This window comes from Protopterus annectens, chromosome 11.part0 (genome assembly GCF_019279795.1).
Source record: "Protopterus annectens isolate FY-2018-M chromosome 11.part0, PAN1.0, whole genome shotgun sequence".
In the NCBI taxonomy this organism is placed as follows: Eukaryota; Metazoa; Chordata; order Ceratodontiformes; family Protopteridae; genus Protopterus; species Protopterus annectens.
In genome coordinates, this window is record NC_056745.1 from 1090384452 (window position 1) to 1090395243 (window position 10792).

Below are 10792 nucleotides of genomic sequence, written 5' to 3' on the forward strand. Positions count from 1 at the left end.
CCTAGGATGCCTTCTAAATAACATGAAATATGACCTGTCAGACCCACTGGAATTGCTATTTAACTGTAGCCTCCAAAGAGGCTTCCTGCCTTATGAATGGAGTACAGCAACAGTCATCCCTCTGCACAATGTTGAGCCATCTATGGATCTTCAAAACAACAGACTTGTAAGTTTCACTAGTCTCATATGCAAAGCCATGGAAAGAATTTTCATGGACATAATCAATAATGACATAGGCAATCTTCAGACATTGGACTCAACCTAATTTGGTTTTGTCAAGGGTAGGTCATGTCTACTTAACCTGGTGGACTTCTTTGAGAAGGTCATCAAAGCAATGGATGAGGGCAAAATAGTTCACACTGCCTACCATGACCTGGCCAAGGCATTTGACACATTCAGGAAGTTAGGTACAAATTTTTATGTCACACAGTGGATAGCCAGCTGGCATACAGACAGGACCCAGGAAGTTAGAATTTAGGAGTCCACCTCTACAAAGAGGCCAGTCACAAGTGGAGTCTCTCAGGGATTGGTCCTGGGACTGTTCCTTTTTGGCATTTATTTTTCTGAAGTCAAGGCCAATGTTAGCATTCTGTGGCTGACTAAATTTGCAGATAATTGCAAATTAGGAGCAGTCATTGAATCCCCTACCAACACAAATATTCTTCAGAAAGGGCTGACACAAACAAATAACTGGTGTCAGACCCATGGAATAAAAGTAAATGCCAAGAAATGTATAATAGCATCCTTTGGGAAATCATCGACCCCTGGAAACTATCATAATGACAACACACCCCTATGAGCTGACCCAGTAGTCAGGGACTTGGGGGACACACATAGACAGTAATCTACTTCTGCCCATCACATGTCTATAGTAGTGAGAAAATCATTCTATATTGTACAACTTATAAACAAATGTATGAGGATAAGTCCATAGAAGTCATTATTCCACTGTATTCAGCATTCATCAGACTTATCAATGAGTACAATGCCCCTTTTGGTACGTACCTAACTAGGCTTATCTAACAATTGGAATGCCCAAGAGGTGCCTCACTGAAAGAATGCAGGGCATAAGTAACATGTCATCTGCAGACCATCTCAAGGCCCTGTCTCTGTATTCTATCTCCTACAGGCTGTTGAGGGGAGATCTACGCCTGGCAAAGAAGGCATTGTCAGTTCCCTCTCTGATGGACTTCCTGTATATCCACAAAACAAACAGCACCAGAATTACCGACTCTAAAGACTTAAACTTTGCCTGTGATATAAATAGGACCTGTTGTAGAGACAGGTATGTATCCCAGAGACTACCCTTCTCTGGAGCAGGCACCCCATCCACATGAAGCAGAGTTCCCTAACACAATTTAAGTGTAACTTGGACAACTGGATGGGGAAAAGGAAATTCATCCCTGGTTTGGCAGCTATGTCTCTAATGAACATAGGCAGCCTGTAAATAATTCATCTCCTAGGGATCTGCTTGTAAATGTTTCATCTCCCAACCCCCTGCTTACACTTATCAAGGGAACTAAAACTTGTCAGAGATTTGGGATGCATGACTAGGCTTAAAAAAGGCTCTTGTGATCATTTGCCTAGTAAACATCTATGAATCTATGGATTGTGGAATGTGTACCTTTCAGATGGCTGATTTTCACACAAACAATAGTTACAAGGTACTCCAACTTGCTTCACAAAAATCACATTAGTCCTGCAAAGCCAGAATACTGACCAACCAATAGCAGTCAGTACCCAGCAATTATACCCACTTTGTTGTCTGTATGCATTTCAGATAATCAGTTATAATAAAACAAAATAGCAGCTGCCCCAGCACCAAGTAAAGTACTCTTGGAGCTCTCACTGTTTCTGAACAAGAAACAAGAATGGAACAAAACAAATAATGAGGGACAGATTTTAAATATATTTTCTATATACTTAGAAAGCTGGTAGAATAACAGGTTTTGTATTAGCATGGGCTTTACCATATAGTCTAGCGGTTAGGATTCCTGGTTTTCACCCAGGTGGCCTGGGTTCGACTCCCGGTGTGGGAATGGGTTGCATTTTGGGATGGGAGGGTGGCCTAATTGTTAAGGTGTTTACCTTACAAACACAAGGTGCAGGGTTTGAATCTCACAAGGGATAATTGGCTAGGCTTAAAATGGCTTGCAAGGGCAGTTAGCCTAGTACTAACCTATGAACCCTATGAACCCTATACATTTTCTGAAGAGCTGAAAGTCTGAAATGAGTATCTGTCATTATTTACTCAAGTGGATAAAAGCCCCACTGATTTCATAGCTTTTAAAAAACACTAATTTTGCAAGAAACGGAACAAAAACATGACACAAAATCACTGTGAGGGACAGACAAACAAGTTGAGAGGTATGCATTGTATGCTTGCAGTGCTAAGTCTCCAGAAAACCAAAACATTTGTAAGGAAAAGTGCAAAAATATGAGGCAGTGGCAAGGGCCGTTAAGAGCTACCCTCATCCAGGCACTTTGTAAAGTTGTTCACTGATATCTGTTCATTGCCAGATTATATTATACCTCTTAACCATGAGCCATCACCCATCCTGAAAAAACAGATACATCTGACCAAATGCCTGGAACCTAAATAGCATATTATTTACATATCATTACTTCCACTACCAATAGGATTGTTGGATACTACTTAGAAGTGCAAATTTAAAACTTATAGTGACAAAATGACAAAAAAATGTAAACACATTGTCATGTCTTCATTCCGAAATGACACTACTGCAGATTACTCTTCCTTTTCTTGCATAATCAACTCACTAATAGTTAACAAAAGTTTTTCAATTACAACATAATATTAGACTTTAGAAATAAGGTAATACTAGAAAGGGTCTGCATTGACTGTAAATCAATGTAATGCCATTATGGCAGCTGCCATCACAAAATAAAATTAGAACACTGTGGTATTAGTACTCCAGAGCTCAAAATATGATGAAAACATATGATTCAGCTTTTTTCCTGGTGAGACTGACTTTCAAGCAACAGGTCAGTGAACCTGTATCTTTAGTGTCTCAAAGATAACTGCCTCAAGTTTACTGTAATCTCCCACCTCTCTTCATCTCTAACCTCCCCTCTGCTACTGGCACTAATCATAATCATAATAGTCACAACAGCCATAGTCATAACCAGTTAAAATCAGTTATTAGTCATTAATCATAAAGTTAAAATTGTACACTTCAAGCCAGTTCTCTTGCCTATCTAATAAATAAAGTTACTCTTACTTACTACTTTTGATAATAATAAGTGTCAGGCCAATTCTTACATTCACTTGAGCTACCACCATCTCAGGCAGATAGGACCTCAATTTAACATCTCATTCAGGAGTACTGTATCCCCTTTCCAATGCAGCACTGTAGTGGCAGTATTGGAAAATTTAACCCAGACAGCTAGGGTGGGAAAAGAACCACACCCTTTTGACATTCCAGCATCAAAGGTGAGTGTGCTATCCATTGAACCATTAACACTGATGCCCATGTGAATTGCAAATGAAGTTTAGTGAATATCAAGGAAACTGCTGCTTTGACAAATAGCCATCCACTACACTATTTCTCATATGTGACTTATCAAGAAAATGCTAAGAAAAGTTGATCATTTAATATTTCATTTGTGATTGTTTTCTCACTTTGCAGGGAAAGCAAATTTTATTACCAGAATTATTTTTTAATGGTAGAACAGTATTTACAGTTATGGCACCAGCCATGATTCCATGAATGGAACCAGCTTACATGCTGGTCTTCCAGTGCTTAGAACCTAACAACTTCATGCAAAAAGGATGTATAATGGTCATAACAGTATAACATTTTTCTGGTACTGATAAAATATTTTAAAGCTATTGCCTAGCAAGGGTCACCCCCACCCAAACAAGTACAGCACTGTTTTTTCCCTAAGTTAAATAAGTATACCTATTGCTGGAACTTATAAGTTTGGGCTTTTCAGTTTCTTTTCTGGCATGATCACTCAGACATGCCAATGGATTGCCAAATCCATGTAGGAGGCACTCATTGGGCTGATGGTCAGTAATGCTAGACTGGTCAATGTCCTTTGATTCCCTTCGGATTGGAGTTGCTAATGCTAATGGACAGCAAGGATCAGTGTAAGATGATAGTAAATTCTGACACACATACACACATGCACACACACATGCACACACACACGCACATGTGCGTACACACACACACACACACACACACACACACACACACACACACACACACACACACACACACACACACACACAATGTCAATAAATTCAGCATTACTCTTCAACTATACTTTTGATGATTTTTCCTGCTGGAATTTGCTATTTAACTGTACCCTCCAAATAGGCTTCATGTATCATGAATAGAAAACAGCAAACAGCCATCTCTCTGCACAAAGGTGGGCCATCTATAGGCCCTGAAAACTACAGACTCATAAGTCTCACTAGTCTCATATGTAAAGTCATGGAAATAATTGCCATGGAAATGATCAGTAATGACACAGGAAACCATCAGACATTTGACACAACTCAATTTGGTTTCATCAAAGGCAGGTCATGCCTACTCAGTATGGTGGACTTCTTTGAGAGGGTCACCAAAGCAATGGATGAGGACAAAATGGTTTGGCATCTGGGCTCCCTATTACACTGTTGCAGATGCAGGTTGTTCAATGTGCCTTTGTTGAACTGAAAAGCGTGAAAAGGCAAAATAGCAAAGCAGCTTTTCAGTGAATTCTTTCCCTGAGAAAGAATTTGTTTGGCCGCTTTCGCTACTTTGCCTTTTTGGCACTGTAGTGCAATCTTGGCATTGGTACATTTAAGTAGGGGGGTGTGGGGGCCGAAGTTCCCCACATTATGTAATGTTTTACAGGTTTTTTTTTGTTTGTTTTGGAACAGCGATTTTTTTTTCCCTTGGAAAAAAATCGCTGTTCTGAGGTTTCAGTGTTGTAAGCTTTCATTTACATGGGATCGATTATGTGTTGTTCACTCTTCTGAGCATGCGATATCATAATATAGACCCGGCATCTATGTCTCTAATGGCACAGGCAGCCTGCAAATGGTTCCTCTCCCAGGAACCTGCTTGTAAATGTTTTATCTACCAAGCCCATGGTTACGCTTATCTGAGGTGCCAGAATTTGTCAGAGATTTAGAAAGCATGGCTAGGCTTAAAAAGACCATCATGGTTATTAGCTTAGGAAACATCTATGACCTTATCAACACATGAGCCTATATAATAAATGTAAAGGTTAATAGCATAATAATTAACAATGTCCCTAATTTTGTACCTTTTCCCCATTGCTTTTAGCTTTGTACAGAATTATTGAGCAGATAAAGTTTAGAGGTATGCCAGACAGTCAAGATAAAAGCTTGTACAATTCCATTAAAAGACGTACACTTGAGATGCATAATCTAAACTCAACTACCGACCACATCTCTTTACTAGGAATTGCCTAGTTAAGTGTCCTTTCAGATGTGCTTAAGTAAAAAGACAAAATAAAATAGAAAAACATCTTGCAGAGCTCTGCTTCTGTCCTGACTTTGATTCAAGGAGCCGCTCAGAAGTTTCCAAGAAACCCTTAAGTAAAAAGACCAAATAAAATAGAAAAACATCTTGCCGAGCTCTGCTTCTGTCCTGACTTTGATTCAAGAAGCCGCTCAGAAGTTTCCAAGAAACCCTAAGGTTCCAGGGAACACACTTTAAGAATCATTGCTCTAGATGACCTATATACCTCAAGTCTTTGTACTTCCTGTGACAGTATTCTTATACTCTGCTGCATATTAACTGTTATATTTTTGCTCTTACGTGTAATTGCATTAACCAACTATTTACTCTGATTGATGCTTATGTTCTTGTTGGGGCAGCAGGATTAAAATCATGGTTAGCACCTCCCTGTTGGAGTAAACATATAATTAATTTTTATCTTGAAAACAGAAATGACCGGAAAGTCTATAGGAAATTTCAAGGAAATTACAGAGAAAAGAATCACTACAAATGTCACACATTTAAAGAAATGATTTATTATTATGTTTGGAAGTGGGTAAAGTAACCAAAGAAATCACCAGTCTTAAATGTAACAACAAGGTGATTTTACGATTCCTCTGAAAAACTGCTGTCTTATTACAGAAGTGTTTTATCTTCTGCATTTTCAGCATCCCATCAGTTGAATATATATTTCCTAGACAGTGATAGCTGTCACACAATCAGCTATTTTAAGGTAACAGGAACTCTTAAAATCTTTATAGTTATCACTGTTGCTGGTCCAGATGCCATGCCGAGGGTCTTGGTTAAAAAGCAAGCACTAGTTTCTATAATCATTCTCACTAAACAGTTTCATTTGCTACTTTCATTCACTTATATTCCTGAGGCATGTAACAAAACAATGGTTATGATGCTCTAATACTTGAGAATTACTAACCTATCAGCTGGACAAGTACAACAGGAAAACTATTTAAAAGAGTACTATTACAACTACTTTCTGAAATTTGTATTTATTTATTTACTTACTTACTTTTGGTTCACAATGCCTGCCAACTGTTAGCACCATGTAACCTATACTGCATGTTGCTTCCTCATGAGATGAGAGCTGTCTCAAGTCCATCCATCTAATGGGAAGACAGATTATCATGAGGTCATCATCCTGTTATTAATCATGGCTTTCTCCTATTATGATCTACCCAAATTCACACTCAACACATGTCTTCAGCATTCAATGGAGGTGTGCATTAGGCTCACAGTGTAATTATTTACACATTTATGTACATCTCAGCCAAGTTCTTCTACCCCTTATAGACAGCAAACTGGTGTAACCCTGGTTTCCACAAGCAATACAGACACTGAAATGTGCCTGTGCAAACACCAGCCCTCCTCTGACATGGGTATGCTGGTACAAGCTGCTTACTACTTTTCCCCTACCCAGTCCTCCTGTATCCAAGCCACTATTTGAACTTGGGTATTCTGTATCACATGCAGGGTTTCATTAGTCTTTGCTGTGGATGCTTCATGATTACTTAACTGAATTTTAACCTAGGACAGCACAGTTTCTTCTTTGTAAAAAAAAAAAAAAAACATGTTAACCTATTATGATTATGTAACAATGCAATGGTTGATCTAGGTGTTCTGTTCAGATTCATGGAGAGTCTTTGACATAATCAATCAGTGCATAAATAAATACATAAATAAATCAACAAACAAATAATATTTAAACCTTCGGACAAGGGAGGTAAATTGGTTATTTTGGATTATGTTAAATATTTAAATATGTGTTAGACACACCTAAATGAATAGAAGGTTTATGAAAGAATTGATTTGTTAGAATATGAGAAAGCACAAGTTGAGTACAAGGAAATGATAAATAAAGGATATAGGTTACATTATTTTTCAAATAAGGATGTGAAAGAAAAACTTAGTATTAAGAATCCCAGAATGCCATGCTTTTATTGTATACCAAAAATACATAAGAGTATGGATAACCCACCTGGACGCCCCATAGTGTCAGCAAGTGGTGGTTTGTTGCAAAATATTTCATGTTTTTTAAATGACTTTTTGTTACCTACAGTTCTTAAACTACCATCTTACATCAAAGATGTTTTTGATTTATTAGAGAAAATAAAATGTATAAAATGGGAAGATAGTATGTATTTTTTTGTTATTGACGTTGTTAGTTTACATACTAACATTAAACATGAAGATGGAATACGTGCAATCAAATATTATATGGGTGAGAGTCCAGTAGTGGAGTTTATAGTAGATTTGATTAGTATGTGTTTAAAAAATAATATGTTTGAATTTAATGGTAATTTATACAGACAAAAGCAAGGCACAGCGATGGGGGCAGCTTTTGCCCCTAGTTACGTTAATATATTTATGGGATATTTTGAAAATATGTGCATATATACAAATCAATTCTTAAAAAAATGTGTGTGTAAGTATTTTCGTTTTATTGACGATTTAATATTTGTGTGTAAAGAAGGGCGAGAACAGGTTCCATTGTTCTTAGAGCAAATTCAAGTTAACAATATGGGTATCAGGTTCGATGGTTTACAAATAGGGTGTGAAGTGCATTATTTGGATGTTTTATTGAAAGGACAAGTGGGAGAATATATCAATTCATGCATATATAGAAAATTTAAAGATATAGGATCTATTTTATATGGTGAAAGTTTCCATCCACCTCATACTTTAAAAGCTATACCATATACGGAATTCAATAGAATTAAAAGGTTATGTAATAATCCAATAAGAATGGAACATGAATTTAGGGAAAGTTTTAATAAATTTAGTCATAGAGGATATAATATGGACAATTTATGAGTTAGTTTGAATAAAGTTAAGAAAAATGTAAAATATGGTGGAAGTAAGAGTGGAAGGAAGGAGAGTGATAGTATTTATTTTGTTTCTACTTATTCAGTATTATCTAAAAAAATTGTAGAACAAGTAAAATACAGTTGGGATGTAGTAAAAAGAGAAGTGGATTTTTTGAGTAATAAAAAATTGAGTTTCTCTTATAGAAGGGGCAGGAGTATTAAAGATTTTATAGTTCACAGTAGATTTAGTATGCCAAAAATACAAATGGTTAAGTCAGTAGAACAATTGGGGACGGTGGCTTGTGGTAAATGTAGTATTTGCAAATATGTAGTGAAAGATTTTGATAAAATTAATGGTGTTCCATTCTTTACGAATGGAACATTTAATTGTAAAACAGTAGGAGTTGTATATGGCATGAGATGTCTTTGTAATAAATTTTATGTAGGGGAAACAAAGAGAACATTTGCTTGCAGAATTAAAGAGCATGTTAGAGATATTAAAAAATAATAAACAAAAGAGTCCCATAGCATTGCACTTTAATAAATATCATAATGGTAACCCTGAGGGATTGGTAGTAACTGTTTTAGAATGTAAAATGAGAAGTGAGTATTTGAGTGAACAACAAATTAAGTGTATATTAAGAAAAAAAGAAACGTTTGATTTTAAAATATAATACATTAAACCCTATTGGGTTAAATTATGATTGTTCATGGAAAGGTTTATTGTAATTAATTCATTGTAGTTGTTTTAGTTAATATTTTATGCATAGTGTAGAAATTTTGGATATTGTCCCTTTAAGTATTAATTGATTGTTTGATTGATTGTGTGGGTGTGTTGTATCTGTGTATCTGTGTATAAAAGTGAGTATGTATGAATTAGTAATTTCTTATTCTGTTAAAGGCAAGTTTGCCAAGGTGCTAGAGAATTTATTTGTATTTCATGCTGAAAAAAAGTTGCTGCTAATAGTTTTTTTAAAATAAATTTTTGCATCACTGGTAATTGGATATATTTTTTGTAAATAAAAATAAATAATGAAATCAACTCAAATAGCATTACATGAACTGATAACAAGTTATGGATCCTTATATGTTAGTTATAATGTTTCTTTCAGTCACAAGACCATTTAATAGTTGCGCATGTCAGCCATCTATATTTATTCAAATACTTTTTAACATATTCTTAACTTTCACACTCAGATATTTATTTAATTCATTCATTCATTCATTCATTCATTATTTACAATAAATTTACCATAAATATGTCGATGAAGAAAAGATTGCTTATCTATTCTCAGATACATTTATCGTGGGGTATTCCAGGTTCAACTGCATGACTTAATTAGAAAGTCATAAACTCAGATTTAATATCAACATGTGTCAAAGCATATTAATTACCCTTAAACTATGGACAACAGGTATAATACCTGTGGTTGATTACTGCAAAGATCTTGTTGTTTATATCTCTGCTGTCCTTATCTTTGATGGCAATACTCAGCATTTATCATACTATATCATTAAAAACTTTAACAGACCTGTTTCTACAGGACAACTGAAGTTCCACTCCTACTTTATAAGTTTTTGATATTCACCCGATACTGACTATTGGATATCCTTCTTTCTCTACTCTATGTGCAGAATTGTAAAACTGGAGAAAACAACCATAGTTGTACTAAAGTGAATGTCATCTCAGGTTAAACGGGCTCAAATTCAAACAAAGGCTGTAATCTTTGATTCTATGCTCAGTAAACTTTGTTTAGTTTTTGCTATTTTGTATGTAAAATTTGCTTGCTTTGTTTCTATTTCCATTGTGTATTGTACTTCATATTATGGAGCTTGTACTATGTATTATTGGAGCTTTTCTCCCCGGCCTTCACTGAAAATGGGATCCTTGAGCCCAGTGAACCTCCCCGGTCATCAAACTGGAAAATAAATAAATAAATAAATAAATAAATAAATAAATAAATAGTATAATTACTTTGCTAAATGGGTTTAAGAGCTGATCCACACAACGTGGGCCAACAATGAATTATGTTTATGCTTCAAATAAATAAAATTCAATGGTGAATTATATTTATTCATCAGATTGCTACCATTTCATTAGAGGACAACTAATCATAGTATGTAAGAAATGTATGTTGACAAACTTTCTACTGTCAATTTGAATGTTAGATCCAGTAAACATAGCATAGATACATAAAAATAACTTGAATCTTGTAATGACAAAATTTGGTAATGCTGAGTTAAGAACAGAGTATTCCATGTCCATTCTTCTCATTTTTGCAACAGGTTGGTGTTATGTATGTTAATCCCTTAATCAAGTTATGATTAGATATATTGTTTTGTAATATGAAGTCTATGATCGAGTTGTTTGGTCACAGGCTCTTGGATGTTCTCTACTGACCGTGACTCAATGTGTTCAGTCTTTGACTCTTCAGATCTTTTGAGTTTCACATACTTATTAAAATGGTAGGATCCATGGCAGCCATCTTT

At 35.7% G+C, this 10792-nt stretch overlaps 1 non-coding gene across 1 annotated transcript; it reads left to right on the top strand.

Moving 5' to 3' along the window:
- The first annotated feature begins 1967 nt into the window (after positions 1-1967).
- Positions 1968-2039, top strand: TRNAE-UUC. Its single transcript has one exon. It is a non-coding gene; the product is annotated as a tRNA-Glu (tRNA).
- Positions 2040-10792: the final 8753 nt, after the last annotated feature.